The sequence below is a fragment of the Schistocerca cancellata genome, chromosome 6 (assembly GCF_023864275.1).
Source record: "Schistocerca cancellata isolate TAMUIC-IGC-003103 chromosome 6, iqSchCanc2.1, whole genome shotgun sequence".
Classification (NCBI taxonomy): Eukaryota; Metazoa; Arthropoda; class Insecta; order Orthoptera; family Acrididae; genus Schistocerca; species Schistocerca cancellata.
In genome coordinates, this window is record NC_064631.1 from 146667065 (window position 1) to 146694908 (window position 27844).

Sequence of the window (27844 nt, forward strand, 5' to 3'; positions counted from 1 at the left end):
TAGCTGTCGCGCGGTCCCGGACTGAAGCGCCTAGAACCGCTCGGCCACAGAGGCCGGCGAGGGCTGAGTGATGGCTTGTTGTAATTATGGCACACGGGGCGCGCAGCATTGTGTTTTGTGATTCAGAGCAGACATATACTGTCCAGTCACATTAATGTGACCACCTGTCAAAAGCCTGAATAACCGCCTTTCGCAGCGCGGACCCTACGAGACGTCTAGGAAGAGAGTCAATGTTATTCTGGGTGCAACCTAGAGGGATGTGGATTTATGACTACTCCAGTACCGTGGCCAGCTGTCCTAGGTTTCTCGGTTGAGGATCCATGGTGTGAACAGGCTTATAGAGGAGGTTTAAATCCGAGGAGTTTGGTGGCCTGGTGGCACGGTAAACTCATCTTGGTGGTCTCCGAATCACATACCTACACTGCGAGCTGTGTGACGCGTTACGTTGTCCTGCTGGTAGATGCCATTGTGCCGAAGAACAATAAATTGGATATAGAAGTGGACATGGTCAGTAAGGAAAGATGTATACATGCATTGATCAATTGTGCCTTCCACAATGACGAGATACCCAGGATGTGCCCCAAAAACATTACCCAAAAAATAAGGCCCCTTCTCGAACGTGGACCTTTCTGACGATTTTTACAGGGCGTTTGCTTTCAGATGATTCACGCTGATGGGTCAATAAAAGTGATTCATCTGAAGAGGCCAACTGTCGCGCACTCAGTGGACTTCCATTTGCGGTATTGGCGTACAAGTCTTAGTCTTCGTTGCCGACGAAGAGCAGTCAGCGTGGGTGCAGGAACTAGGCGCCTGCTGAACGATCCTTGAGGGGGCAGTATTGTTAAGCCTCTTGTTTCATCTCGGCAGTCAGTTGCTTAACAGCTGCATGTTTGTTCGCCCGTTCACATCTCTGCAACCGTCATTCACACGTGTCATCTACGGCCTGTCCTGCACCGCAGTTGCCTCGGGGTGGTTTTGGATGGTGCCATTTCGCCTTGCACGATATACGTTTACCTGCGCATTACGCGAGCAGTTCACAAACTTAGCAGTTTCGGAAATGCTAACACTTGGTCCGAAAGTTAACAATCATGACCTTTTAAACTTCAGATACATCTCTCCGCTTCTGCATTAGGACAACAACTGCACTGTCTTCCGAGTCCGTCCCCCCCTCCCCTCCCCCTCAAATCGCCGACACGCATATGTACTGTCCATGCTTGTGCTGTCACATGCCGACTGTGAGTGGTTATCACACGGTAGCGTCGAACATTGGCGGTGGCCACATCAATGTGATTGGTTTCTGTTCAGTTAACTGAAATTTTTGATGTTTAATAAAATTGTTACATCGTCTGGTATTTGCCATATGACATCCTTCAGTACAGTTCAGAGTCACCAGTTGCATAATCTGCAGGTGCAGTCCTTTGGCAAGGTTGTTAGCAACGGCCGCCACTAGATGGCACCACAGTCGATGGAACTACATTGCCACACCTTGTGTAGACGCCAGTGACCCATCAGATACATCATGTTATGCGGAGGGTCAATGAGCAAGAAACTTATCCTCCCAGCCAGCAGCAGCCAAGCGTGTGGACTGAATGGGCCGTGTGGGCCTCCATGCCACATGGCCTGTACAGTGAGTCTACACTCAGTCCACAGCGAGTGCACAGCGAATTCATGATGGACCAGTGCACGGTTGGAGTCTATGGTAAGAAGGCAGCGAGCTGCTGTCTGTGGCAGCCACTGGAGAGCAATACCAATACCACTGCAGTAGACCTCCAGCGAGTCATCTTGGAATCTAACTTTGCAGATATTTGTTTTGAAACGCCCCCTTAGAAAAATTAAGAATGACTGTGCTGATAAACTTCTACGTTATATGATTTTCAAACAGCTGAGCAAAACTGAACGTACTCAGACAGTTCTCTCTTTACTTATTCTAATCATCACAAAACTGACACACAATATTTTAGCGCAACGCAGTCTGACTTTCAATAATCCCTACAAAAGAATGGCCCTGACTAACAATAACCTATACCTTTCATGAATCACTTACCTAACAAAGATCTTCGTTACTCGAACTACGGCAATACAGCGAGCGCCAATACTGCCAGCTAAATAAAAGATTCTAACTACTAATAAGCATAGTTATCAAATGAAAGATTTTGATAGAGAACAAACAATGTATTTACCTTAATAGTGTTCAAAAGTCATTATATATATATATATATATATATAACATCCAACTTCACATATTTCCTTTTTCTGGCGGACACACGTACAGATCGGCCGCTTATAGTAACCTCTCAAAACTCTGGCATCTCTCTCTCCACATCCACCACTGCTGGCGGCTCACCTCGAACCGCGCAACGCTACGAGCTGTTCACATCCAACTGCCCAACACTACAATAGCGAATATTCCAACAATGAGTCCAACCAGCCACAGACTTCACACAGCGCAGCCAGCGATTTTCATACAGAGCACTACGTGGCGTTACCAGCACGAAAACCTAAACAGCCTACTTACAACTTTTGTAAGAGGAACTAGCAGACTTGTACTGCATATAAAGTTACTGGCTTAATTATTGTAAGTTACCTGTTCCAGGAAGTGCTTTTTGTGTTCAGTCATACCAGAGTTCTACTTCGTTTTTGAGTGTTCTAATAAATACAGTTATTAACTTGGATCATTTTTTTGTGTAGTTTTTTTCCTCAGTCGTACTGAGGTGAAGTCCTACTGGACGCTTAGCAACATCACAACAAAATAAATTGTGAAATTATGCGGAATGTCTGCCCATCCTCCAGCCCGAACTCCACCCCACCTAGATCCTACGCTGCATCGGATTATTCTCAAACATCTGATACATGGTGAAAGTTGACGATGCTTAAATAGCATATCTTAGAAAAGATGAGCGTCGGAATATCACACAGATACTAATCCATGCCTCAACATAGTGTAGTATGAACTATTCTCAAATTAAATTATTAACTTCTGAAACCGTCCCTACAAGACGTGCACCAAATCATATAAGCACAAAGTTCGCCTCTTTGTTCTCAAATATAGCTGACGACAGATGTAACAAGCTAGACAGCATTCTGCATTACTGAGTACGTTTGTCTTACGAAGAGACTGAGATTTTCCTTACGTTTATTTCGATGGCTGTAAGGTGTGTCTAAAGCTAGTAGACTTTTTAGGTGGAGATCGCAAGACAGCTTGTACAAAGAACGTGCACGTAAGCTTATCGTAATCTTTCTGACTTCCAGAAACGTCAAGTTCCTGGAATGAGGGACATGCGAATATCAATACCGACGGATCGCACAGACAGTTGGTTGTAGTGCAATGACTGCAGAATGTGGTGTGGTGACGTCACGGTTTCAGGACTATAGCGTGACAGGAAGTACAGGCATGGGTGTTCAAGAAAGACTACACCACGAAAAGAATGTAGGATTGTTCGACTGGCTCTGACAAAGACACAGCTAAAATTCGTGCAGAGTTTACGGGCAGTTTCATCACGAACTGTCGGGAACAGATAGATCTTGAATTGCCACGTGTCGCTACCGCTAACATCATACTTCAAACAACAGATACTTGAACAGAGTAAATGCAGATTGAGCTAGAACAGTTGCGCTGTGTGGTGTTGAGTGACGAATCTAACTTGTGTATGTGGCTTTCAGATCGATGCCAACGTGGTCGTAGACGACCCGGTGAAAAGTCACAGACGGTCGCGGACGATAAGTCCAAAGGCGTTGGTTATTTAGTTAATTGCCGACATAGTGATTATAGAAATACGGTATACAATCGGGCAGAAAGCAGATGAACCCAGAAGTGGTGAATCAATATTCATTTGTGTGAAGAAACTTAGCTGATAAGCTTTCTTGAATACCCGCTTTTATAATTTGCAAAATTAGTACTTTGTGCTTTAGCAACAAAAAGTAAGAATGCAAACCAGAAAACAGTGAGTAACAGGCTCACTTGACATATGTCATTTCATAGCATATCTGCCACTAAGTTTAGAGTTCTATAAGAGATTAGTAAGGTATGTATGTATATTTTCTGATATTTTTTCTTCTTTGTTGATGTTTCTTATCTTGGATTATAATGGATTTGTGTGTGCAAACGTAATGTAATTAATTATGTAAAATCAGTTTGTTATTTATCACATAATGTTATTTATATGTATGTATGTTATTTCGTTCTAATTGTAGGTGCTTTGGCGCGTTAATAAAATTAATATCACTGAATAATATTAGAAAGAGACAGTTGAGAAGCTATGGTGAGCGATGTCGAGGGGCAACTGTAAGTGGAGTTGAAGACGACCGGTAAAACGGTCTGTTGTCATTAGCGCCAATAAACTGTGTGTTTTCTGGTTGGGTATACTCGCAACTATATCGGAATCTATGTCAGGATCTGGTTTCTGAAGAGTTTAATTTTGGTCATGTGCACATAAACAGTGAGCTCCACTTCAGGGTCGATTTTTGACCAGCCGTTCGCTATTGCTTCTGAAAATTCCGTTTACAGAAACAGGGAACGTATATTAGATGTATTTCACAGAGCAGCTATCAACGAGACAACGAAACGTCGGCATCAGAGATCTTACAAGAGACGTATCAGATAGGAAGCTACAGCACGCACATCTCTGCAATCACACTGTCGACTGTCAATTGACGTTTCATAGCTGCAGGGTGTCAATACGAAAGCTATCGATAAATTTTAATGAAGTGTATTGTGTAGGTTCAAGTCAGTTTTCGATATACTTTCTAACAATTCTGCTCCAGTAAGACTTGAAATTAAAATTGCATTCTGTGCTGTAAAAGGCTGTTTCGGATGCTACAACTTTACATAATTTTCTCATAACAAAGAGTGGTGACATAACAGTTTATGATGAGGACACTAGTTTCCTATTACTTTGCTAATTAGTGGAAATGTCAAAGCCATAGTTTAACTAAAGTAGCTTTGAAGACATTGGGGATAGGATTGAACAATTTTGCTTTAGTGATACTATGAACATAGATTATCAAAACAGATGCTCATGAGGAATAGAGACGTTTATAATCAGTTACCAATGGCTTTAAGTCGAAACTGTTTACAGCCACGTCATTTCAAGCCAGGTCATCGCTCATTCTTTAGTTGTGGCATTAATGTTATTCATCACTTACTTGTTTGTTGACTGCAGCGCTTTTTAATTAAATTTTCCCACCAAGGACCTTCTGAATACTAACAGATTTAAGTTGCTAACAGTGGGTAATAAGGAAATACGCATCAAATCTAATAGCTTTGTGAAAGAAGTCCTCGTATAACAAAGTTGCACTGCGGATCCACATATACACCCAGATTAGCAAACAGTAACACGAAGTTATTTATTATTACAGCAGCACTTCCTAAAAAATATTTGTTTATATGTTATCTGTTTATGTGTCTCACTTATATGTATTTATTTTCTGTCTGATTGAACGATTCGTCTGTTCCGTATCAGCAATGTCCGTCACTCGTTCTTAGAGTTAGACGCTATCTGCCAGGTAATATCATAGACATATAATTAGCTCAGGATAGATGCAGCTTGATTAGGGGGTGGATTAAATGGACAGGTGTGTGGCGATTTAATCACAACTGTTTGTGGCGCTTTAAACACAACTGTTTACGGTGTGTTTTGGTGAACGTTTACGCGTTACTTGCAGTAAGGTACCCTCAAATTTTTCAAGTTAATTCTGAGGACTAAGTTGGTGATCGAAATTTCATGAGAAGATCCTTTCACTGTGAAAATCGCCTTTGCTATACCGATTGCCATCCCAACACGCGTATCATATCCGTGGCACCCTCTCCTATATTTCGCGATAATACAAAACGTGCTGCTTTTCTTTGAACTTTTTCGATGTACTTCGTCATTCCTATCTGGCAAGCATCCCACACAGCGCATCTGTATTCTGAAAGAGGACGGACAAGCGTAGTGTAGGCAGTCTTTTTAGTAGGTCTGTTACATTTTCTAAATGTCCTTCCATCAAAACGCAGTCTTTGGTTAGCCTTCCCCACAACATTTTCTATGTGTACCTTCCAATTTAAGTTGTTTGTAACTGTAATTCCTAGGTAAACATTTGAATTTACTGCCTTTAGATTTTACTGATTTATCGTGCATCCGAAGTTTAACAGATTCCTTTTAGCATTCATGTGGATGACTTCACACTTTTCGTTATTTAGGGTCACCTGTCAATTTTCTCACTATACAAATGTATTTTCTAAATCGTTTTACAATTTGTTTTGATCTTCTGATAACTTTATTAGTCGATAAACGACAGCGTCATCTGCAAACAACGTAAGATGGCTGCTCATATTTTCTCTCAAATCTTTTATGTAGATAAGGAACAGCAAAGGGCCTATAAAACTACCTTGCGGAACGCTAGAAATCACTTCTGTTTTACTCGATGATTTTCCGTCAATTCCCATGAACTGTGACCTCTCTGACAGTCGCATAACTGCGACGATATTCCATAAACACGCAATTTCACTAAAAGCCGCTTGTGCGGTACAGTGTAAAAAGCCTCCCGGAAGTCCGAAAATATGGAATCAATTTGAAATCCCTTGTGTATACCATCCAACACCTCGAGCGAGTAAGTATGTTGTGTTTCACAAGAACGATGTTTTCTGAATCCCTGTTGGCTGTGTGTCGATAGACCGTTTTCTAAAACAATACATGTTCCTAAATCTTACTGCATATCGACGTTGATGATATGGGCCTGTAATTTAGTGGATTACTTCTGCCATCTTTCTTGAATTTTGGTATGGCCTGTGCAACTTTCCAGTCTTTGGGTACGAATCTTTCGTCGAGCGATCGGTTGTATATGATTGTTAAGTAAGGAGCTAATGCATCAACATACTCTGAAAGGAACATAACTGGTATACAATCTGGACCGGAAGACTTGTTTCCGTTAAGTGATTTAAGTTGCTTCACTACTCCAAGAATATATACCTCTACGTTACCCATGTTGGCATCTGTACTTGATTCGAATTCTGAAAGACGTCTTCGTATAACAAAGTAGTACTGACGATCCACATATATACCTTCATCAGAAAACAGTAGCACAATGTTATTTATTGTTACAGCAGCACTTGCTAAACAATATTAGCAATATTTGTGTATGTCCTATTTCCAGCATTTTTTCATCAATAGTGTAACTGTACAGTAGTTGCTTTCTTTTCCTTTCATTACATTAGTACTCTGCAACAAACCATTGGATTCCATGGGGCCTTATACGAAAATGCTAAGAAAACAGCCGAAGCTTTGTTTTTTATGTTAACACTTATGTGAACTCTGTTTTTCGGTTGACCGTCTGTAATTTGTCACTTGATAATCTGAAACACGATAATTAAAAAATTTGTCCCGGTCTCTTGAAAAACATTCGATAAATTGAAAAAAAATGCGTGTTCATGTCCCCAGGGTAATCTGAAGTTGTGGTGTTGAGGGAACCTGGCAAACAGTTTATAATTTGAAGTCAGGTTTCCCATAATCTCTACAATTTGAGGCCCCCAACTTCTGTGACACCCACTGAAATCTCATTACTTTTGTGATTCCCAGTACAGCCTCAGACGACCCGACGTTTGTGTCTCCAGCCCACATGCCATTCAGTCTGCGATCAGCTTTCACACCGTGTTGTTTTCAATCCGTGTTCCTAGAAACTGTGAAATGCCATGTTAGAAGGAAGATGTGTCATTCAGGTGATGGAAACCACTTGTTACTGTAGCTGTGGAGAGTGGAATTTCGGGAAAAAAAGTTGCAAAACAATTCGCTATTTTACCACGTACATTGTCGACGATTTTAAAAAACAAAGGTCGTGTCACCGGAAGTGTCTCAGGCACAGAAAGGAAAAGAACATGTCAGGGCGATTTTCCCTGCCTTGAGGACTGCTTGCTCAAGTGGATAAAACGGTGTAGAGGACAAAATGTTCTCGTTGGTGGTTTAATGTTGAAAGAAAAAGCCAATTTTTTTACTCAGCCTCTCGGGATTGATGGATCTCCTTCAAGTAAGGGGTGGCTCTCAAATTTTGAAAAACGTCACGGCATCAAGATAAAAAGATCCACTGAGAGAGTGCCATTGTGGAGAGTTTTCTTTGTACTGAATGGACTGATGAATCAGAACGTCTCGTCAGCTATTCAACAGAGACGAACCGGTCTTTTTTTAATAAATGTCATCTTTAGCGCACCCTAGCATTCGAAGACGAAAAGTGTCATAACTGAGCAAGGACGGATTAACTGTTCTCCTAGCCTGTAACATGGACATATTTCACAAGCTGAAACCATTCGTAGTAGCGATATGTGATAAACCAAGCTGTTTCAAGGGAATAAAATCGTTTCCCCGCTCAAACAAAAAATCGTACATGACGACAGAACTGTTTAATGAATGGCTGACCTCGGATAATAGCGACGTTTTTGGACAACTGCACCGACCGTAACAACCCACCGTCATTAGATCAAGTGAAATTGATTTTTTCGCCAGACAACAAATCAAGATTGCAACCATTGGACAAGGGCATAACACAAAATTTTAAAACTCTTTAGGTAAAGGAATTGCTTTACTTATGCTGGATAACAATGAAAAAAATTAGAAGACGAACATAATAGTTTTGGCCGCTATAGCCATGACTGTAAGGCCTGGAAGAATGTAAGCCCTACCACTGTTTATAACTGCTTCAGAAAGAGCGGGTTTGTAACGCAAAGAGTCATCAGAATCGCGATAATTAACGAATTCAGTCCTGCCAGAGCCAGATTGGGAACTCCCAGCAAACTGTAATGAATTAACCTTTGAGGATTTCGTTCGTGTTGATGATGACATCGGTGTCCACCGTGTTCTGACCGACGTTGAACCTTTGGCCTGTCAGGACGCGGACGAAGAAGATAACCAACATCACCCGCCAAATTCAGTCACATCGAGCGAGCCAAGGTGATCTGTCCATATCCTATGCTTCTACGCCTTCAGAGCGGAAACAAGTGAATATTTCTTCTGAGATCTCATCACCATAGAATTCGCTGGACAGTGCTAGATTTGAGTCTCTCTCTCAAATGAAAAACACCAACTACTTTTCGAAATGGTGTGTAATATTTTAATTGGTGTGTTTTTCATGTATGCAAAGTGATCAACCAGAATATCATGACCACCGACCTACTATCGATGTAAACCCGCCCAGGAAATAGCAGCGTCATCTGGCGAGGAATGACTGATAGTCAGACACACGCACAGTGCATGCGAAAGCGCGATATATCTGAATTTGAACGAGAGCAGACTGTGATGGCCCGGAGACTCCGCACTCGCATTTCGGAAACTGCACGACTTGTCGGCTGTTCTAAGAGTGCTGTGGTGAGTGTCTTCAGCACGTGGTGAAATCAAAGTGAAACCACGTCCAGGCGTCGTGGGACTGGAGGGCCGCCCCTCATTACAGAAGTGGGTTCAAATGGTTCAAATGGCTCTGAGCACTTTGGGACTTAACATCTGAGGTCATCAGTCCCCTAGACTTACAACTACTTAAACCCTACTAACCTAAGGACATCAAACACAACCTGCGGCCGTAGCGAACGCGCGGATCCAGACTGAAGCGCCTAGAACCGCTCCGGCCACAGATGTGGGACGTCGTAGGCTGGACAGACTGGTAAAACAGGGCAGGCAGCGAACTGTGACGGAACTAACGTCACTCTTTACTGTTGAGCAGAGAACAAATGTGCCTGACACACACAGTGCACCGAACACTCCTAACATTGGGCGTCCGCTGCTGACGACCCATACATGTGCCAATGTTAAGAGCACGACATCGGCAACTACGACTGAAATGGGCACGTGATCATCGGCACTGGACGTTGGGTCAGTGGCAGAGCATTGCATGGTCTGATGAATCCCGGTACCTTCTTTACCATGGCGATGGGAAGGCGCAAATCCGTCGTCCTTCAGGGGAATAGCTCCTTGACACCTGTACAGCGGGATGGAGACAAGCTGGCGGCGCCCCTGTTACGTTCTGGGGAAGAGTCACTTGGGCATCCATAGATTCAGTGGAGGTCGTGCAAGGCACCATGACGGCCATGGAGTATCGTATATTGGTTCCAGATCACGTACAACGCTTCGTGGCGACTATGTTTTCCGACGGCAGTTCTATTTTTCAACAAGATAATGCGCCATGTCGCAAGACCGGGACTGTGATGGAGTTGTTCAAGAAACAGAGTGACGAGTTTCAATTGGTGTGCTGGCCCCCCACCTCGCCAGATCTGAAACCGATCGAAAACATGTGGGATGTGATTGAATGGGGCGTCAGAGCTCATCGCCGCACTCACCGGAATTTACGGGAATTAGGTGACTTGGTTTTGTGTGTGTGTGTGTGTGTGTGTGTGTGTGTGTGTGTGTGTAGATGTGGCGCCATCCCCCTCCAGCGACCTACCAAGGCCTCACCCCTTCCATGCCACGCCGCGTCGTCGCTGTTATCCGCAGAGCTGGACATACCGGCTATTAGGTAGGTGGTCATAATGTTGTGGCTGATCAATGCATTTACCATATGTTTATATGTATGAATTACGTCTCATATTATTAAAAGAAAGTCAGACTCTCGCTTATTCGAATTTTCCTCTGTCCCTCTCGATTACTTGAACGCCTGTTACTTTGAACACTTCGTAAGTTGAAACTTTCCCTGGTCCCTTGAGTTTCAAATTAACGATTGTCGACTGCATTTGTTCTTGAACTGTAATACCACGGTAAGTCCGACATCCGTGTAAAATAGATCCGCACATAAATGAAACTACTACTACTACTACTACTGCTACTGCTATTGCTGCTGCTGCTGCTACACTCACCAGTTGTGTGCCGATCCGCTCACTGGTTGCGTCTCGCATTTGTGTCTAGATAAAAGTACCAGCAGGCCGTTTATCACCGTGAGTCTGCGAAATCTTATCTACAAGATGTTCTCCATCAAAACACCGTTTCAGATGGCCACGGTATGATTCACAGGAAGTGAAACTCATCTGGGAATCTCAGACACAATGGTTTGAGTTAGTAGGTTTGCGTTAGTAAAGCTAAGCTCCATCTCAGCAAGCGTGATTCATCGAGGACCTTAACGTTGTGTTTGGCGAGCTGCTAACCACCTGTCTGGTATAAATAACACCTTCGGAATCTTACATACCACTCCGAGAGGGGTTTGAAAAACCCGAAATTCGTGGAACTAAAGGCCCGCGATCAAACGTGCTTTTTTGGAAACAGTGAAATGTTCCTCTTACATTTTAAATAAAGCGTAATTGCTGGAACTAAAGCTATCATGGCGGTGCACATAAGAGAAAACGGAAGTTAGGTGGGCAAAATGGATGGAAAGTTACTATTAAGCTTCTAGCCAACGATGATGTCATTAGGGACGGAATACAGACAGGGCTTATACAGGGATAGAACATGAAATCGGACGTGTCCTTTCTGAATGAACCATCCCGCCATTTTTCGTTAAACGATACAAGGGAACAACAGAAAATTTGAATGTCGAACGCCAGAATCGGAACCTAATTAAGCTTCTCCCGAATGAGAATCATATAGTCCATTAAATCGACAGAATCCAGTTATATCCAGACGTCTGTTAATATTAGGGGCGATCGGGGCACATTTACGCGAATTTCTTTTCGGAATTTTTCAAATTGTTTGGTTAAATTTATCGTGTTTCAAATAGTCTAGTCGTATAACATGGCTATTACAGTAACTGTTGGTACATATTTTTCTAACTCAACATTACATTTTAGAGCGTAAAATAATTTTATCTAGGCTCAAGTTAACGTGCGACGGGTATGGGACAGGTTTATACTTCTATGGGGCACGTTTTTGCATATCATAGAACACAATAACGATTAAATAAAACACACTACTAAAATTTGCAGAACACAGCGTATTTTAGTGGCACTACAATATTGAAGGTGTACTTACACCAGTTAACATTGTAAGAAAATAAAAAATTTTGCTGAAAATAAAAAAAAAAATGTTTAGTCGAATTTCCACCTGTTAGCATAATATGGCCCACCTAGAAGTTTGAATGCTAATTATAGGCCTATTCATCATAACTGTCCGAGTTGCAATTTATGCATGCAAAAAATACCGTCTTTTGGCACAATCGTCGAGAGCCCATCTTTTACATCTAATGCACTGCATTCATTCTTCATTTATTTTCGATTGACCGAATCGTGTGCAGCAGTAAATACGAAGGCAAATTTCACACACTTCGTCAGATTGCTGTAGGGTATGAGACAAAGGAAGAAGAACTGGGTGAGACATTGGTTGGGACGTGAGCTCTTGATAAAAGACGCTTTGGAAGTGTGGTATCGATAGCTACGATGCCACTACGTAGCTGCGCTCTCGTAGGTTGGCACCACAAGAGCGAACGATAAACGCCAACCACAGCGCCCTCTAGCCCGGCGCTGTGCAGTTCTACGATCGCCGCTCCGGATTCAGCCCATTTGATTCCGAGCAGACGACCAACCAATACTGTTTCATTTTCATAGTGGGCGAGCAACTACAGATTTGGCCTGTGTTAGCACCTACGTGGTCCTCAGTACGAAGTTATGTATTATCATATTTTAGTGTGCTGAGATATAGTAAAACCACTTTTACCTTAATAGCAGTACCGAGATTTTTAGCTCACCTGCTCCTACTCGCCTCCTACATTCGGCCTAACTTTCAGTTTACAGGAGCAGACCCACACTCCACCTTGCAGGCGGGATACAAAAGGAAGGAATGGTTTATGAGAGGAGATTGAGAGGAAGGATGACAAACGGCATAAAAGAAGCGGAAATGACAGGGATCTGAAGAGGATGGCAGCGCGGGATTAGCCGAGCGGTCTATGGTGCTGCGGTCGTGGGCAGTGCGGCTGGTCCCGGCGGAGGTTCGAGTCCTCCCTCGGGCATGGGTGTGTGTGTTTGTCCTTAGGTTAATTTAGGTTAAGTAGTCTGTAAGCTTAGCGACTGATGACCTTAGCAGTTAAGTCCCATAAGATTCCACACCCATATGAACATTTTCTGAAGAGGATGACAGAAGACAGGAGAGCGTGGAGAGTAACCGTGTGAAAACTTGTCTGTCGGCAGAACACCAATGATGACATCAGAAGTGGACCTATTTACATTTTTTCCTTATTCTTCCTTGTAGGAATTTCTTGCCCTTATAAGTCCTTGCTCGCATATAATTGATTCTTTCTGCTTTTGCTTCTGCTTGCTCGTTAGATTCAAATAACTTCATTAGCAATTTCTACCTTTACTTCTCATGTTTCTTCACTTTTTTGGACTGCGTTTCCAACTGCTTTTCTCTTAAAATTTCCTTGACTGGAGAATCAGTTAGAATGGTAGTGCAAAAATAGAGCGTAAACATGACCTAACGGAACTGGGTAAACGTACCCCATTGCCACGTTTGAATTACACTGCTGGCCATAAAAATTGCTACACCAAGAAGAAATGAAGATGATAAACATGTATTCATGGGACAAATATATTATACTAGAACTGACATGTGATTACATTTTCACGCAATTTGGGTGCATAGATCCTGCGAAATCAGTACCCAGAACAACCACCTCTGGCCGTAATAACGGCTTTGATACGCCTGGGCATTGAGTCAAACAGAGCTTGGATGGGGTGTACAGGTACAGCTGCCCATGCAGCTTCAACACGATACCATAGTTTATCAAGAGTACTGACTGGCGTACTGTGACGAGCCAGTTGCTCGGCCACCATTGACCAGAAGTTTTCATTTGGTGAGAGATCTGGAGAATGTGCTGGCCAGGGCAGCAGTCGAACATTTTCTGTATCCAGAAACGCCCGTACAGGACCTGCAACATGCGGTCGTGCATTATCCTGCTGAAATGTAGAGTTTCGCAGGGATCGAATTAAGGGTAGAGCCACGGGTCGTAACAGGTGACCGAGACGTGTAACCAATGGCACCCCATACCATCACGCCGGGTGATACGCCAGTATGGTGATGACGAATACACGCTTCCAATGTGCGTTCACCGCGATGTCGCCAAACACGTATGCGACCATCATGATACCGTAAACAGAACCTGGATTCATCCGAAAAAATGACGTTTTGTCATTCGTGCACCCAGGTTTGTCGTTGAGTACACCATTGCATGTGCTCCTGTCTGTGATGCAGCGTCAAGGGTAACCGTAGCCACGGTCTCCGAGCTGATAGTCCATGCTGCTACAAACGTCGTCGAACTGTTCGTGCAGATGGTTGTTGTCTTGCAAATGTCCCCATCTGTTGACTCAGGGATCGAGACGTGGCTGCACGATCCGTTACAGCCATGCGGATAAGATGCCTGTCATCTCGACTGCTAGTGATACGAGGCCGTTGGGGTCCAGCACAGCGTTCCGTATTACCCTCCTGAGCCCAACGGTTCCATATTCTGCTAACAGCCATTGGATCTCGACCAACGCGAGCAGGAGTGTCGCGATACGATAAACCACAATCGCGATAGGCTACAATCTGACCTTTATCAAAGCCGGAAACGTGATGGTACGCATTTCTCCGCGTCACACGAGGCATCACCACAACGTTTCACCAGGCAACGCCGGTAAACTTCTGTTTGTGTATGAGAAATCGGTTGGAAACTTTCCTCATGTCAGCACGTTGTAGGTGTCGCCACCGACGCCAACCTTGTGTGAATGCTCTGAAAAGCTAATCATTTGCATATCACAGCATCTTCTTCCTGTCGGTTAAATTTCACGTCTGTAGCACGTCATCTTCGTGATGTAGCAATTTTAATGGCCAGTAGTGTAGTTTCGAAATTACAGTAGTACTTTCAGAATTTCTAACTATACAAAAATGCCTTGTAGAGTAGAATAAGCTCTTGTCAACAAACATGTGTTTATCGATTCACAATTCTAAAAGCTAAGCTTCCTAGGAGCTTCAATACTTGATAACAATTTTACTCATCTTGCACAGAAACACAAATAAGTTGTCTGCGCTAGGACGTTCACTTAGCTGGTGCCATGAAGTTTGTGAGAGGCTCAGCAGATGTCAGTACTAATCTTCCACTGTCGGTAGCGCTCTAGCAAGAATGGCTCCGAGAAAAGAGTTCTGCGTAAACTTGATCCTTTTGTAAACGTGCCCCTGTCTCCCCTACGGTTGTAAACTTGAAAGCTTGCCACGCATATCAACTTTCAGCTTTTATCATTTTCTGCGTTTGCTAATTAGAGAGCAGTGTTACTAACATAGTCTGCGCCCAGTTCTCGATGTTTGAGGTGAAGATGGTCTCTCTACAGTCGGGATGAGTAGTTTGAACGACGTTCTCTGGCGAGCGTTGTCTTGCGCAATGGGAGATCAACATGTCCTCGGCCGGTACGGTGTGTTCTGCGTTCGAATGTGGACAAAGTAGTCTTTACCTAATGTGGTCGGAACAGGGGACTCATAGTGCGGAAGTCGGATGAAAGAGGCCGGCTGGCGGTATGTATGCGTAAGATTTCTACTGGCGCTTCCCTTGTAGAGCAGACTGGTGTGCATACTTCCAATGAGATTTTCTTGATGCGTTCTCTTGTCAAGGGCTACGAGTTACGTGTGGTAACATGTTGCACAGTGCAACGAATTCACGTTTGTACCGAGCCAATACATTTTCTACTGTAAGGTACTGAGTTTAGAGTGAGAAGGGCCAGCCGGTCAGAGTGGCCGAGCGGTTCTAGGCGCTTCAGTCTGGAACCGCGCGGCTGCTACGGTCGCAGGTTCGAATCCTGCCTTGGGCATGGATGTGTGTGATGTCCTTAGGTTAGTTAGATTTAAGTAGTTCTAAGGTCTAGGGGACTGATGACCTCAGATGTTAAGACCCATAGTGCTCAGAGCCATTTGAACCAAGCCATTTCAGAAGGGCCAGAAATTAGTTTCTCTGTAGCATACCCGAACCATAGGTGAACTAAATAAATCAATGCCTCTCTGACGTAATGATCCTGGATATTTTCGCAGATTTCTTGAATACTTTGTGGGTAAATTATTTGTTGTGTGTTGGTGTAGAATTCCACGTAGTTCATGCAGAAATAACTGTGTTCTTCCATGCTGTATTAGGAGTCGAAATAATCAGTAATTTGAACACGAGATCTCTGAATTAATTTGTGTTCCTTGCTGCTATTCAATTTATGTCTGAAATTTAAGCATTCTGTTTAGTACGCCACTTACAAATTAAATTGCAGCAGAGATTTTGCTGTCGTCATTTGCTCGCAGTAAATGTGTTTACATGCTGTGAGCTGCTCAAAATGGTTCAAATGGCACTGAGCACTATGGGACTTAACATCTCAGGTCATCAGTCCCCTAGAACTTAGACCTACTTAAACCTAACTAACCTACGGACATCACACACATCCATGCCCGAGACAGGATTCGAACCTGCGACCGTAGCGGTCGCGCGGTTCCAGACTGAAGCGCCTAGAACCGCTCGGCCACCGGTGGCCGGCTGCGAGCTGCTCGTACAATAGTCACTCACTCATTCAGCAACAATATTATTATTAGTCTTTGCATGAATCTTTCAAGTTTTGATGGTAAACTGCATCGAGAGCGTCGTAGCAGGCATCGGTGTCTCAGGATCCATTCTTTACTGATTATTATATTATTTAATAATTTCAATTTTTGTGTGTAAATCATTTAATTCACAATTGCGAGCCAGGTATGCTAACTCCACATGCTTTACCTGAGTGGCACAGTTCTTAAGCCAAAAGGACCGCTACGGTCGCAGGTTTGAATCCTGCCTCGGGCATGGATGTGTGTGATGTCCTTAGGTGAGTTAGGTTTAAGGAGTTCTAATTTCTAGGTGACTGATGGCCTCAGATGTTAAGTTCCATGGTGCTCAAAGCCGTTTGAACCATTTAAGCCAAAAGCTGAACTCAGTCACAAGAAACCTGATCATTAAGGTACATTTAAATATTCATTTATGCCCATAGATTAACCGTTGTACAAAGCTAAGTATTGCACTTGTTAATTTGTTCCTAAAATAACGTCAGATAACCTATAATAAAATTTTCTTGGGTCAGTAGTTAAGGAGGGTAAGACGACATTTCTGTCAGACCAGTTTTATGCAGACGTTCTTACATGTCTTCTGAATTTAACAACACGAGGCCATTTGAATACTGTTCAGTAAAGTGTTACAGTCCGCCTTGTGTACCGGTAGGGGGAGCCAATCCGCATGCGTACGCCGACAATCATGATGTAAGAAACACTACACGGGCGGCGGTCGCTCTGTGAAGAAAGTTCCGTCACAAATTCTGGTCCACACGGGAACAGTGCCTTTATGTATTAGCGCTGACTGTTACCAGCAGCAATGCAACATTTTTTCAGGGTTAAAACCATCATCAAGATTACTTAAATCACTCGTCAAATGTATTTCACCTACTTTCCTGGAAACCCAATTCCAGAAAGGACGAAATTTGTGCGTTTTCCTCCCGGGCGGTTTGAGGCGTCATGTCACGGACTGCGTGGCCCCCCTCCCGCCGGAGGTTCGAGTCCTCCCTCGGGCGTGTGTGTGTGTGTGTGTGTTGTTCTTAGCATAAGTTTAAGTTAGTTTAAGTAGTGGGTAAGTTTAGGGAGCGATGACCTAAGCAGTTTGGTCCCTTAGGAATTCACACACATTTGAACATTTGTGCGTTTTCGTAGTCTGAATACGGTGCTCTATAACGGCAGATTTATTAAGCTGTATCTGGCAGCTGTAGCGTTTATGTTCCACGCAGAATTCTTGAACTGTGTGTAGAGTATGTCCGGAAAATGACAAACCACACTGACAGCGAATGGTATACACGCCTGTCTTCCCATAGAATAAAGTTATTCTTTATAGAGCCAACGCTTGTCTTCCATACACTAAAGTTACTCTTCACAGAGCCAACAAGCGTGACTATCCTTAGTGCTGGGAGAGGAATATCCCTGACTTTATGTTTGAAGAGGATGTGATCTATTTTGGAACACACATTTGCTACGAAAGGGTAGAGCGCTCTTTCGTCTGTTTTTAATGTTCACTCCGGTTTACAGTCGAAATATTAACAAATGACAAGTTTGGTTACTGCTAAATTCCCACAATTTTATTGGCCATCTGATATGGCATGGAAACACTAAAGCTCACAAGAGTCTAATGCCTTAAAACATGGATCACCAAGCCCTGCGTGGATTTAGAGCTTCATTAACAGTACATTAGCACTTGAAAAGGAATTATAATACTGTATTTCAGAGCGAATCAATAAGCAGACGTGGAAGGGCAGGCAACAAACCCCTTACACATGATGGAAAGGAAGAAAATATTCCTGAATCGGTGGCAAGCAGAAAATAAATTATCTCTTGCATGGGTATCAGGGAGCTGTACAGCAACCATACAGGATGTCCGAAACATTAGGCTCAAAACACGATTTCTAGAATAGGCGGTAGGTGTCACGTGCATGTATGCTGTGAGTGATGACGTCACTGCTGACCCTCGCGCTTTCCGGACCGCATAGAGACTTGCAGGCACACTGTGCTAACATGTGTGAATCATACAAAACTACGCATACAGTCAGTACAGGGTTATTACAAATGATTGAAGCGATTTCACAGCTCTACAATAACTTTTTTATTTGAGATATTTTCAAAATGCTTTGCACACACATACAAAAACTCACAAAGTTTTTTTAGGCTTTCACAAATGTTCGATATTTGCCCCTTTAGTGATTCGGCAGACATCAAGCCGATAATCAAGTTCCTCCCACACTCGGCGCAGCATCTCCCCATCAATGAGTTCGAAAGCATCGTTGATGCGAGCTCGCAGTTCTGACACGTTTCTTGGTAGAGGAGGTTTAAACACTGAATCTTTCACATAACCCCAGAGAAAGAAATCGCATGGGGTTAAGTCGGGAGAGCGTGGAGACCATGACATGAATTGCTGATCATGATCTCCACCACGACCGATCCATCGGTTTTCCCATCTCCTGTTTAAGAAATGCCGAACATCATGATGGAAGTGCGGTGGAGCACCATCCTGTTGAAAGATGAAGTCGGCGCTGTCGGTCTCCAGTTGTGGCATGAGCCAATTTTCCGCGGGCTACGCGTGAAACTTGCCCGCACGCGTTCAACCGTTTCTTCGCTCACTGCAGGCCGACCCGTTGATTTCCCCTTACAGAGGCATCCAGAAGCTTTAAACTGCGCATACCATTGCCGAATGGAGATAGCAGTTGGTGGATCTTTGTTGAACTTCATCCTGGAGTGTCGTTGCACTGTTATGACTGACTGATGTGAGTGCATTTCAAGCACGACATACGCTTTCTCGGCTCCTGTCGCCATTTTGTCTCACTGCGCTCTCGAGCGCTCTGACGGCATAAACCTGAAGTGCGGCTTCAGCTGAACAAAACTTTATGAGTTTTTCTACGTATCTGTAGTGTGTCCTGACCATATGTCAATGAATGGAGCTACAGTGAATTTATGAAATCGCTTCAATCATTTGTAATAGACCTGTATTTTTCGTTTGTAGAGTATTACTATTGTGATTAACTTTTTTATTTGTAACACAAACAAATAAATTTGCCTTTATTTAAAAAATCTCTGCATAAAAACTTTATTTCAAAATTCTGCACAATTTGTTGTTTGCTTGTTACAGCGTCGCCAACAAAACTCAACTCTGGAAGGTTATGACACATGCGTTGTCTTACAATGAGCCAACGGCCTTGTCGCAGTGGTAACTCTGGTTCCCGTTAGGTCACTGAAGTTAAGCGCTGTCGGACTGGGCTAGCACTTGGATGAGTGACTATCCGATCTGCCCAGTGCTGTTGGCAAGCGGTGTGCACTGAGCCCTTGTGAGGCAAACTGAGCAGCCACTTGTTTGAGAAGTAGCGGCTCGGTCTCGGTAACTGATATACGAGCGGGAGAGCGGTGTGCTGACCGCATGTCCCTCCATATCCGCATCAATTGACGCCTATGGGCCGAAGATGACACGGCAGCCGGTCGGTACCGTTGAGCCTTCATGACCTGTTCGGGAGGAGTTAAGTTTTTCTTTTTTTCTTTAGTTGTCTTACAATGAGAGAAAAGAGCTCTGCTGCCCTCCTTAAATTTTACCTGTCCACGAAGGAAATGGTTGGTAATCAGTTGATGGGCGTATTGTAAAGCTACGCAGGTGCTTTGAAGTTCAACTAACTTAATGAGCACTTCTTTTGCGCAGAAGCTTCCAGGCTTAAGCTGGTATCCATCGTCAGACAGATGATTCATTAACAGTTATAAGGTGTTACGGACATTACAAAGGAATTATCTGACTGAATTTCGAATCCCGAGCTGTGAAATGTAACCTTTAGACTATGTATACGTTTTCTGTATGAAAGGCTCATATCACTTTAAACTCAACATATTCTGCGACTTGAACTGTCCTAGTCAACAAATCCCTACAAATGGGTATAACAAATAGTCTGCATACATTTTCCTACTAAACTTGTGACGACCATAACTGGAACATTATTATGGAGGTCCGCTGACAACGTCTTCTGCGTGGTCACAACACACGTCGCCATTAACTTTCCTTTCATCAAAGCTAAAAATTATGTCTTTCCAAATTTAATTTGTAACTTTGACAGTGTTTGTAACTCTGATAGTGTTTTCATGATATGAAGGCTTAAATCGCTAAACTGCTCGTGTGTTCTTGCAGTAGTTCTCTACTAGGAAGAGTGCATCCCTGACAAAACACAACGCTTCATAAGATACTATCTCAGTATGCAGCGTTGCCTGGGAATGTACTCTACTGGCCAATAAAATTGCTACACCAAGAAGAAATGCAGATGATAAACGGGTATTCATTGGACAAATATATTATACTAGAACTGACATGTGATTACATTTTCACGCAATTTGGGTGCATAGATCCTGAGAAATCAGTACCCTGAACAACCATCTCTGGCCGTAATAACGGCCTTGATACGTCTGGGCATTGAGTCAAACAGAGCTTGGATGGCATGTACAGGTACAGCTGCCCATGCAACTTCGACACGATACCACAGTTCGAGTAGTGACTGGCGTTTTGTAACGAGCCAGCTGCTCGGCCACCATTGACCAGACGTTTTCAATTGGTGAGAGATCTGGAGAACGTGCTGGCCAGGGCAGCAGTCGAACATTTTCTGTATCCAGAAAGCCCCGTACAGAACCTGCAACATGTGGTCGTACATTATCCTGCTGAAATGTAGGGTTTCGCAGGGATCGAATGAAGGGTACAACCACGGGTCGTAACACATCTGAAATGTAACGTCCACTGTTCAAAGTGCCGTCAATGCGAACAAGATGTGACCGAGACGTGTAACCAATGGCACCCCATACCATCACGCCAGGTGATACGCCAGTATGGCGATGACGAATACACTCTTCCACTGTGCGTTCACCGCGATGTCGCCAAACACGGATGCCACCATCATGATGCTGTAAAGGAAACCTGGATTCATCCGAAAAAATGACGTTTTGCCATTCGTGCACCCAGGTTCGTCGTTGAGTACACCATCGCAGGCGCTCCTGTCTGTGATGCAGCGTCGATGGTAACCGCAGCCATGGCCTCCGAACTGATAGTCCATGCTGCTGCACACGTCGTCGAACTGTTCGTGCAGATGGTTGTTGTCTTGCAAACGTCCCCATCTGTTGACTACGGGATCGAGACGTGGCTGCACGATCCGTTACAGCCATGCGGATAAGACGCCTGTCATCTCGAATGCTAATGATATGAGGCTGTTGGGATCCAGCAAGGCGTTCCGTATTACCCTCCTGAACCCAGCGATTCCATATTCTGCTAACTGTCATTGGATCTCGATCAACGCGAGCAGCAATGTCGCGAAAGGATAAACTGCAATCGCGGTAGGCTACAATCCGACATTTATCAAAGTCGGAAACGTGATGGTACGCATTTGTCCTCCTTACACGATTCATCACATCAACGTTTCATCAGGCAACGTCGGTCAACTGCTGTTTGTGTATGAGAAATCGGTTGGAAACTTTCCTCATGTCAGCACGTTGTAGGTGTCGCCACCGGCGCCAACCTTGTGTGAATGCTCTGAAAAGCTAATCAGTTGCATATGACAACATCTTCTTCCTTTCGGTTAAATTTCACGTCTGTAGCACGTCATCTTCGTGGTGTAGCAATTTTAATGGCCAGTAGCGTACATACGTACATTCATTTTTATAATATGAATAGACACAATGTAAAGTTGGAATATCTTCATGTAACCATTTAGTCATTTCGTAACCACTTGTTGACGGTCACAAAAGAACCGTCAACTACTTTTTGAAAATGTTCTATTTTAATTAATACAGCGTTACACCGACGGGGGCGAGCTTATAAATCTGTAGTCTTGTGCCTAAGTTCTTTTAGTTCTTTTTCCATAAGTCATATTTGTTGGCACTAACGAGTATTATCGCATTTGAAGCATTGTTTTCGTTGTTAGTATTTTCTCTACTTGTAGTCCTTCATTATTCGATAACTATTTACCTGTAAAATCTCTTCCCATTTTTATGGAACATCGTTATTATGCCCTGATTATTCTCGTTATTGGTTTCATTTCTACGTCCTAAATCATCTCTGGAGGATGAGAGAATTAGAGTTGGAAGAGCATCAATCACCTACCTGCGTTTCAGATGAAGAATCCATGGTTCACATCTCAAATCCCTTTATTAATGACGATCAGCTAAACGTATTGATGACACACACGCATCAACAACCGAATATAAATCGACATGTTTACGAGCAGTTATCCACTTTTGATCAGATATTTAAGGGAAGCGAAAACAACACTCCTTAGATATCACACAATGAATTTTTTGCCGTTTTCATAAGCATTTTTAGAAAGGGAAATCTACAAATGGGGCATTAAACTGACCTCTGTGACGTCTAGATTTGTAAAAAAAATTTAATTGCTTGAAAGTACTTGGGGTAATTAAACTTAATGATAGATTTGAGGGAAAGTTACACAATGGGTTTTTATCAAAAACGAAGAATGGGAAATCGACTAGTGGGAGGATAATCGACCAGCGTGAGGTCTATTTTCGCAAGAAAGGATTAATAAATTAATTATAGTAAGAAAAAATTAATTAGACATTTGCGGGAAAACTGAAATATTTCATAAACAGCTGCTGCTAGCTACATAAAAGGAGTGGCAATAAATGTCAAACCACAATGTAAAATAAAATTTCTTTACTTTCTCTTGATCTGTATATATTAATAATAGTGGAACATAGGTCGATTTTTAGATATATTGTGTTTCATGCTTTCTGAACCAAAGATGAAAATAAAAGAATTTAAAAGAAATTGTCAAATGTTAGGTGAAATGAGTGAGATTAGAGGAACAGTTGATGTTCCATGGAATGACGATCGAAATCATGTGCAAAAAATGAGGTGCCTATTGAAAGCTAGAGTGCAATGTGTATCTTAAAATCCTCAAATTTTGAAGAATATTTATCAGATGGAGTTACGTGCAGCGGTTCAACGATAGTGCTAGTGTCTTGAATTGTAATATATGAGAGATTATGAATTTCACTATACCGCTGTTGATCGTAGAATTTTTGTTGGCAGGTCACTTGTCCTTATAAATGTATAAGGGATGCATGAGTGCGCATGGTTTTGATTTAACTGGGAATGTTAAACATTTACATCTATATTCCACAAGCTACCCTACGGTGCGAGGCACTTCTAGTACTTATTTCGTCGGCTCTTATTTTGACAATATCTTGTCTGCTGAGGAGCCGTACTGTAAAACACAGAATCTGCTGTCACTGCTCTGTTTCGTACACTTTCGGACCCACAGAACCGAACCAGACACCCACATCTCAGAGGAAACTTCCTCTTCTGCTCGTTCGTGGCTTATGATGTAGGCATCTACTTACAGTTCCGGCAAACTGACGACGCCCACGAACACGGTATAGTCGGACAGCGCAGAAGCGGTCACGTAACACGTCACGCAGCCGCTGCTGCCACGAAACTGAGTCAAGCTAGGCCTGGGGCAACGTGGTGCCCTTGGCGCCGAAGCGCAATTGCGTCTGGCCAGCTCCCCCCACCACTTTGCTGCTCGGAGGCGACTGAAGGCTGCGGTTAGCGGGCAAGTGCAGGAGACGTCTCTGCAGCTGACTGGCAGGATTTCTAGCAGGTGAAAGCGACAGCCCACTTTTAATACCACGATTTATTTTCAGATTTTATTATTGGGCGACTGCAGCAACTTTGTTAACTGAATAAGCTGACTCATTAATGGCATTTTACTGGCGTTCTGAATTGATCTATTTGCAAGTTTACATACATTTTGACTTTTCAATATGTGAGATAACTAGAAAAAATGTTTCTGATACAGGATTACAAGTACTGAACTATATGAAATAAAACTGTCATAACTTCTGCACGGTTTGCGTTAGGACGTTCAAACTGCACGGTTGGCCGCGGAGCATGATGGGAATTAGTAGGCGCATGCATGATTTGGTTTAGTGACGAAGTCCACTTACACTTGGATTGGTTCGTCAACAAGGAAAACTGGGGCATTTCGGATTTCCTTATCGAGAAGTCTCTTCACCCTCCACAGGTGACGATTTGGTGTCCAATGTCCAGTCACGGAATAATTTGTGTGATGTTCCTTGATGGTACGGTGACTACTGAACGGTATGTGAAGGTTGTGGAAGACGATTTCGTCCCAATTATCCAACGTGACCCTGTTTTCGTCAAGATGTGGTTCATGCAAGACAGAGCTCTACCCAATCGAAGCACGAGGGTATTTGATTTCCTGCAGGAGCACTTCGAGCGCCGCATTCTGGCTCTGAGGTACCCAGAGGCCATTGGCAAGGGCCTAGATTGGCCGCCGTATTCTCCGGATCTGAACACGTGCGACTCCTTTTGTGGGGCTGTATTAAAGAGAAGGTGTACAGCAATAATCCCAAAACCATTACTGAGCCCAAAAAAGCCATTCAGGAAGTCATCGGCAGCATCGATATTTCGACACTTCAGCGGGTCATGCTTCAAATGGTTCAAATGCCTCCAAACACTACGGGACTTAACATCTGAGGTCATCAGTCCCCTGGACTTAGAACTACTTAAACCTAACTAACCAAAGGACATCACACACACATCCATGCCCGAGGCAGGATTCGAACCTGCGACAGTAGCAGCCGCTTGGTTCTGGACTGAAGCGCCTAGAACCGCTCGGCCACAGCGGCCGGCCGCGGGTCATGCAAAATTTCGTCTGCGCTACATCATCGCCAATGATGGCACGCATATCGAACATGTCATAACCTAAATCCGAATATCTGTAGTGACTTTCACATGTTGAATAAAGTGTGTACACGCCATAGCGTGTAACTAGTTTACATTTTTTTTCATATAGTTCAATAATCGTCACCCTGTGTATGCAAGTTAAAAACTACTAAACCAAAAAGTTGGTCCGACTTTGTATATTTCATACCAGAAAATGAGAAGTTAACACATATGCATCGAAAGAAAAATTTAAATAACACGAGCAGCGCGCCTGAGTAGTTCAGTATATTGTTCAAAAATGCTTCAAATGGCTCTGAGCACTATGGGACTTAACTTCTGAGGTCATCAGTCCCCTAGAACTTAGAACTACTTAAACCTAACTGACCTAAGGACATCACACACATCCATGCCCGAGGCAGGATTCGAACCTGCGACCGTAGCAGTCTCGCGGCTCCAGACTGCAGCGCCTAGAACCGCTCGCCCACTTCGACCGGATCAGTATATTGTTCTTTAAGTAATATGGTGCATTTGTTTGTTTGTGTGTGTGTGTGTGTGTGTGTGTGTGTGTGTGTGTGTGTGTGTGTGTTTTGGGTGCAGGGATGGTTGGAGAAGGGAAGTTCATCATCTTCAGAAATGTTTGATGAAGCATACCGTCTCACAACGGCACCTGTAATGCTCGTTTATTTGTTCTATATATTCTAATACTATCTTCCCCTGTAATTATTACACTCTATACATGCATCTAGTACCAGGTATAAACTCATATTCTGTCATCATATGCCATATTGTAGTTAGCACTTTCCATATGTTACTGTTCTTACTGATTCTGTGGAAAGTCTCTCATTTCTTATCATTCAACTTTATTTTCAGTACTGTTATGCAAAACTATATCTAAAACGATTAGGTCTTCTTTTCCATTTTACTACTGAAGTCATATAAATTCCGGAACTGAGAATGCAGATCCAGGAGCTAGATGGTATGCTGTACGTCTAAAAGCTCATGATGGCTATATATTCCCTGGGGAAAGAAAAGTGTCTGGAGAGAGAGCGAAGAATGAAATGAAACGTAATGTGGTGAGAGGTTATATAGTTTTATTTAAGTGATTAGAAAGTCACTTTAAATGAACAACGAATTTGGCAGTAAGAACAGACTGCTCGTCACTTGCCGATGAGATGCTACGTATTCTTGGTCTGGAATTAATGCAATGACTCAGCTGGGGAGAGTGCCACATAACCATTTTGTCCTCTCCTGGGGTTAAGTTTGCCCACAACTTTTGTAAGTGGCCCTCTGCATATTGACACTGGGATGGAGATACGTTAGAGTTGGTCTCTTACATGATGTGTGAGGCTTGAACGGGGGATATTACTGACCAAGGCAGTACCGTAACTTTATTGAGGCAATTCATAAAAGCAAGTAAGATTAGAGTTTAAAATCTCGTCGTCAGTGAGGTAAGCCGGCCGGAGTGGCCGAGCGGTTCTAGGCGCGGCAGTCTGGAACCGCGCGAGCGCTACGGTCGCAGGTTCGAATCCTGCCTCGGGCATGGATGTGTGTGATGTCCTTAGGTTAGTTAGGTTTAACTAGTTCTAAGTTCTAGGGGACTGATGACCTCAGAAGTTAAGTCCCATAGTGCTCAGAGCCATTTGAACCATTTGAACAGTGAAGTAATTAGAGACGGAGCCTAAACTCATGTTACGAAAGGATGCGAATGGAAATCGGCCGTGCCCTCTTCAAAGGAACCATCTCGGCATTTGCATGTAGCGATTTAAGGAAATCACGGAAAACCTAAATCTCGATGGTCGTATAGGGATATGAACCGTCGTCCTCTCAAATGCGAGCCCAGTGTGGAAACCTCGCTCGGTGCAGTTCATAGGGAAACTTTGTGAAGGTGAGCGTTGATAGACTGTACCGTTGTATTATCTTATGCGAGATAACTTGGGGATCAGAATGCCTGTGACTTCCTGCCGTGTCGTTGTAGTTCCAAGTGGTTGTGAGGCAGCGAGGTGAAACCTTCGTCAGACGACGCGTTGATATGTACGAGCAGAATGGCAGCAGAATGACAACAGAATGACAGCTAGCGGCCACGTGGTCGTTTGCTTACGAGCGGTGAGCAGACGGATCTCACCTCACCCCTGTAGATGTGTTGAAAATGACTGGGAAATGGAAAAGCTACAGCTACACCCACATACCTACTGCGTAATCCACCGCATGGTGCGTGACGGAGGGTACCTTGTACCACTGCTAGTCATTTCATTTCCTGTTTCACTCGCAAATAGAGCGAGGGAAAAATCATGTCTATATGCCTCGGTACAAGCCACAATACGCCATCCGGCTTTAGGTTTTCTGTGTTTTCCCTAAATCGTTCCAGGCATACGTCAGGATGGTTCCTCTGAAAGGACACGGCCGATTCCCTTCCCCATCCTTGACAAAATCCAAGCTTGTGCTCCGTCTCTAATGACTTCGATGTCGGCGGTACGTTAAACTCAACCTTCCTTCCTTTCCTTTCCGAGTCCCAATCTCTCTTACCTCATCATCGTGGTCCTTACGTAAAACGTACATCTGTTGGTGTAGAACCGTTCTGCAGTCAGCTTCAAATGTCGGTTCTCTAATCTATCTCAATATCGTTCCTTGAAAAGAATGTCGCATTCTCTCCAGCGATTCCCATTTGAGTACCCGTATCATCTCCGTAATACTT

General features: G+C 43.5%; 1 protein-coding gene across 2 annotated transcripts in view; it reads right to left on the reverse strand.

Moving 5' to 3' along the window:
- LOC126191334 (cytochrome P450 6k1-like) overlaps window positions 1–27844 on the reverse strand; it is a 251442-nt gene that overhangs the window by 97930 nt on the left and 125668 nt on the right. The window contains exon 1 of one of the 2 annotated variants that reach the window (XM_049932168.1): window positions 23805–23914. The exons of the other annotated variant lie outside the window; for it this stretch is intronic. The gene's annotated coding sequence lies outside the window, so the exon portion shown is untranslated. Of the gene's footprint in view, window positions 1–23804; window positions 23915–27844 lie in introns of those variants that run through there. 2 annotated transcript variants of the gene reach the window in all.